This window comes from Malaclemys terrapin, chromosome 8 (assembly GCF_027887155.1).
Source record: "Malaclemys terrapin pileata isolate rMalTer1 chromosome 8, rMalTer1.hap1, whole genome shotgun sequence".
In the NCBI taxonomy this organism is placed as follows: domain Eukaryota; kingdom Metazoa; phylum Chordata; order Testudines; family Emydidae; genus Malaclemys; species Malaclemys terrapin.
Window position 1 is genome coordinate 6,425,146 of NC_071512.1, and position 6,000 is coordinate 6,431,145.

Consider the following 6,000-nt stretch of genomic DNA (forward strand, 5'->3'; position numbering starts at 1 on the left):
GATGGGTTGCTGCGGGGCAGGATTAAGGTGCATTGGCAGAGCGGGAGGGTGGGGTCCCAGGATTGGAGCAGCAGGGGGATGACAGAATTGTGCACCAGAGCAACTGTATAACCGTGGTGCACTGAGATGTCATTTTTACAGCTGACTTCCCCTTTAAGGGCCTGATCCTCCTGTTGTTGAAATCAATCGGCTTATTACTATTCAGTGGGTGCAGGCTTGGTCCCTAAATCCTGGCCGTTGTTCAGTTTCTTGTGATTTCGTTCCTTTTCTTTGTCTCGTACACTATACTTTTTGGAAGGTAGAAAAGGGAAAATAACACAGAAAGGCCCCAAAGGCCAGGCCTGAGCAAGAACATGAGCGAAGCCCTTCGCTGCGGAGTACCAGGCGGAACCGGGAGCATGTAGACAGCTATAGCAAATGTGCAACTTTGTTTATCGCACTGGGAGCTGTTGGGGACGATTATGTAAATATATATTTTACAGATGTTCTAACCACATAGTATTTATCCAGTCGAGAGTAACAGCACTTCCCGCTGCCATAGATACAGCTCGTCATGTCAACAGGGTCCAACCATCTGCTTGGGGAGTCTGTGGACTTTGAAGGGCTTTATGGCGCATCAAAGCAGCAGCCCAGGAAGCATGCCTTTTGGAGCAAACCCAGTGAGAAGACAGTGGGGAGTTGTGAGAGGTGTCCCTGAAGACAGCGGTTGGATGAAATTTTTGTATGAAGCCAAGAGGCGCACCATGGAGGGACGCCAAGACTCAGATAGAGTTCCGAGGCTGCTTTGCACCGTTCACACGTCAGATGCACGTACGCACGGAGTGTGGCATTAGCTCGTTACACAACAAACGTAATATGAAGGAATCGCATGGCCCAATGGGGCCCAACTAACCGTGTTTACTAACTCTATGCAAGGCTTAGCGACATATATAAGCTGCTGCCCGGGCAGGGTTCTGGTGGCTTCTGAAACAGAAGACGGTAAGTGCCACAACGGGGCTCTCAAACTATTTAAAGGGCTACATCCCAATTCCTGCACAGTAGCATGTTAGAACCTTCTGCAGCTGGAGCCGAAAGTCAGGAATTCCCTGGGTTCGCAAAGGGGCGTGTCTCCCTCCCCATAAGGTATTTATGCAATATCAGACAAAGAACGGCAGGCTGCAATGTACGAATAAAGAGGATTCGTTTTTAGAGCTGGTCAAAAATTTGCCGTTCCATTTTTTTTTTCCAGAGGCAAATTTAGGTTTTAGACAAAACAGAAGTTTGTACAGAAAGTGTCTGTTTTCCTTGAACATCCATAAACCTGAAAAATGTCAGTCTTTGATTTTTTTAAACAAAAAGTTGAAAATTTTCAATGGAAATTCCCCCCTGCCGCCCCTACCACTAGCTCTGTTATTTTTAATCACTCACAGCTTCTTTAATAACATCTATTCTGAGGCCCAAGAGGGAGGAAGACCTTCTCAAAAGTGTCTAAATCCATCTCACCTCCAGGCTCCAGATATTCTTACAATCCAGAATTCTCACATTGTCCAGTTGGCTGGACTTCATCAGCATATACTGTACAGCCCCATCCCGCTGGTAAGTAATGGTGTGATGCTGTCACTTTCCTTAATCTCTGTTGCACGCAGATTTATGAATCTTAATAACACCGTGCATGGACTTTGACCCTCAGTTGCTACAGAATACCAGGGCCCAGGTGCTGTAAGGAGGGTGTGTAGCTGGGTGTGTATCTTAGCTGGTGAACTTCCTTAACCTTCCCTCCACCACACCTCACAGATCCATTGGCGACTTTACTGGAAGTCTTGATTCGTGGCAGGAAGAGTCTGGACAGCCAAGTTTGTCGTGGGAGTCATGAGAATTTGGAAAGAATGAGAGGAAATGGGTGGGGTGGGGGGAAGTTTGATGAAGGAGGGGGTGCAGAGGGGAAGGAATTTTTCCTTGCCAGTGTTTTGGCTGCTTCGGTGTGAACTTGTATAAATTTACTCCTTATCTCTCAGACCATTTGATGTTTCCATGAAAAGAAAACAGTCTGCAGAAAAAAAAAAGAATCTTGGTATAATATCCCTTTGGCATTGTAAAGAATGTTAAACGGCTCTAATCAGCAGGACCTCTTCAGCACTCTGGGGCTCGCATAGTTCTGGGGGGAGCCACTTCTGGCGGACGTAGAAATGTAAAAGAGCAGCTTCTTATGCTGGGAGTGTGCCACCCAGACGGGTCTGGCTTGAAGATGGAGGGAGGCCTCTCTCTTTCCTCCCTCTCCTCCCAGGGGGAGGAATTAATGACTTCAGAGTATATTTACCCAGGCCCTGGCAATCTTCAAGTCGGTGGTTCCTAGTCTGCAAAGAAAACAATGCGACTGCAGGCTTATGAACTGAGATGTCCTTGAACCAAAATCATTAGATCCAAACTCGGAGCCGAACTCTGAGGCTCGGGTCTGTCTCGCTTTCTGTCTTTCAATCGTCAAGCCCTGTGGCCCTCAGCCTTTTCCATGCCACGACCTCATCTTACAACAACAGCAGTGTTTCAGGAACACCCCCCTCTTCTATCGAGCCATAAAGAAAGGGAGAGTGGGCAGGACCCCAGGTCAGGAGCCCACGTTCTAGACTGGCCCAAGGTTGATACCACCATCCCTTCCTTCCAATCTACGGGAGTTCAAAGACAATGAATGCGACTAGTGCTTTGAGCCTCACAGGCAGTGGGCCAAAATGAGTGAGCTGGAGAAAAAGGCACCTGCTGACAGGAGAAGAATGAAGGGGGCTACATAAGACCCCCAGGTCTTAGGAAATCCGAGAAAATGTAAAGGGTTCTGTTCTGCATTCAGTCAGACCCAGCAATTTACTTCAATGGGGTTGAGCTGCAAAGGTGAAACAGAGAGCAGAAATAGGACCAAACTGTCTGCCCGTAATGCCATGCAGTTGGAATGACCTGATTCACCTATATCAGTGCTTAAGATGCCTTTAGGGGGTCCAGGTGATAGGAAAACTGTAGCAAGATGTATAAGCAAGATGCCATGGGGTGCATTAGCTGATGTTTCATAGAGTTTAAGGCCAGAAGCAACCACTAGATCATCCATTCTGACCTCCTGTATAGCACAAGCCATTAAATTTCCCCAGTAACAACTACACTGAACCAATAACTTGGTTAGACAAAAGCAGTGGTTCTCAAAGGTATTTGATCGCATTTCCCCCCGCCCCTTATCGGCAGTAGTTCACGTCCCATCCACCCCCAGCCACACAAGTCATATACCGATTTTTTTAAAAGCCAACATGCAACTCTCACTAAATATTAAAACCAGCAGGGCATCGATTCAAACCGAGCCAATGAACCATTGTGATCAGAACAAAAGCAAAAAACCGTGATTGTGTTCGATGCTTACAATGAAACATGCACACCGCAGCGTAGCAAACGGATTAACGTACAGAGGGCAACAACTTTGTATAATGCTATGCCAGAAAATCCATCAAATGCAAAGCGCCTTCTAGAGTGAAATGCACAGCGCCATCTGAGGGCCTGGAGGAATCAGCTTGGCTAGTTATTCACTGCTGTGGGTAAAATATGCACAGTACATTGTTTTTTCTTCAAGCTTCTCATGCCCTGCCCCTCCGCCCCCAAATACATTTCACACACCACCACCACCCCCGCAGGGGGCCTGACCCCAATTTGAGAACCTCTGGACTAAAGCATTTCAGTTCTCAGAAAGCTACATTGTTGTGTGTAACAGGCACATAACAGGAGAGATCTAGGTGCATAGGGATATAGACACTAACCCCTTTCTTGGATCTTGCCAAGAAACAACTGGAAGGCTCAGACAGACAGGTAAGACACAAGCCATTTAAGATCCCAGCAAGTGGCTCAAAGTATCAAACACACAGTAGTCATCTACTGCATCTACACTGGGAAAGAGGTCACCTCACAAACAGCCTTTCAGTCAAGAATCTTATTAAGCACAACACAGGCTCTGAAACATTATTATTCCCTTGGAGAACTGGTCCTCTTACAAGTAGTTCTTTTGATTTATAGCTGCAATAGCAAAACCTGCATGATCTTCCTATGGCATAATAAGTAATATTCTACCAGACCTGGGAATTATGGAGCGAACCCCCAGATAAACTGTCACAGCATCACAATACAAGCTGTGTCGAGGTTCGCGCATTTCCTTAAGAGTGACAATGTGGTGCAAATTCAAATGGTGTGTGAAAAAAATCTACAATAAACTGTGTAATCATAGATACTGCTGTGAGCTTATGGAATATACTTGAAGGCAAACGAACTGGAAGCATTATTTAAAAATACCCAACCATATGGGGTTTCTCCTACATAGTCCGGTAACTTGCTCATATGTATCATCTGTGGAGTTATCTTCCCAAGTGCTGAAGACCCGTGTCAGCAAACGTGTGACTAAGAGCTGAGAGGTTGTGCAAGGAAAACTGCTTGGTGGACATCACTGCTGGGTCTACTGGAAACTAGGATCTAAATTGCGGGACACAATGAACATCAATGGAAGAGGCAGTCATTTACGGGGCTGAATTTGTTCCCTTCAGTAGTCTAATTGGTACAAGCTACTCAGCTGGGCCACTTATACCCACTGTGACAAAGTTCCTCCTCTATCTTGGTGGGTCCTGCGCTTAGGGGCGGATTTTCTTGCCTCAGAGATTCACCATGTGGGTTGGGGAACAGCCCAGAGACCTTCCCCTCTGGAAGAACCCACAGTCCAGGTCAATTGGGAGGTTTGGGGGGAACCCGGGCCCGCCCTCTACTCCGGGTTCCAGCCCAGGGCCCTGTGGACTGCAGCTGTCTATAGTGCCTCCTGTAACAGCTGCATGACAGCTACAACTCCCTGGGCTATTTCCCCATGGCCTCCTCCAAACACCTTCCTTATTCTCACCACAGGACCTTCCTCCTGGTGTCTGATAACGCTTGTGCTCCTCAGTCCTCCAGCAGCACACCCTCTCACTCTCAGCTCCTTGCGCCTCTTGCTCCCAGCTCCTCACACTCGCACCACAAACTGAAGTGAGCTCCTTTTAAGCACCACAAACTGAAGTGAGCTCCTTTTAAAACTCAGGTACCCTGATTAGCCTGCCTTAATTGATTTTAGCAGCTTTTTCTTAATTGGCTCCAGGTGTCCTAATTAGCCTGCCTGCCTTAACTGATTCTAGCAGATTCCTGATTACTCTAGTGCAGCCCCTGCTCTGGTCACTCATGGAACAGAAAACTACTCATCCAGTGACCAGTATATTTGCCTTCTACCAGACTCCTGTACCCCCCTGGTCTGGGTCTGTCACACCACGTATACCTGTTTTTTGACCAACTCACCCCCAACGTGGTACTTACAAGAGGATTTACATCACTGCTGAATTTGGCCCTAGCTGTCCAGGAAATGACTAGCATACAGGCACACAGATCACTACATTGTCATCATACAGTGAAGGCCAGTTACATTACATCCTTTGATGATATGGCACTATTTTGTCATCACATATAACACTCGGGCAAAACAACCGGCCCATGATCTCCCCCACCCCACCCCGACACACACACTATCTGCCCTTAGGTGAAAAAGTTGCAAAGTCATAAATATACATTCACCCCACAAAACAGAGCGAGAAAGAAACTGCATATCGCACTGGAATTTCTCCGACCAGCTCAGGCCCAGGCCTATGAATACGTCTCCCTACGTGGAAACACTTAGGCTCCATATCTGTAATGTGGCCACATGATGTGCAGATCAATGCCGAAACATGCACTTTCATGCATAGGCGGATGCCAAATATGGACATTCATGTGTACCCAGGCTGACGAGATTTGCTGGGCTGTGTAATTCATTGATGTCAGGAAAGCTTTGCTTAGATCTATCGTAGGGTTTTACGCTGCCTCCGATCACCACAGTAGCTGAGCCCCTTCCATGAAAAAAGAAATAGCCATAATGCTGTCCTTAGTCATGGTGTCTCTGACAATTCTCCCTTTGCAGGGGGGGGGGGGAAACCCCTCTGCTTGTGCATTTTT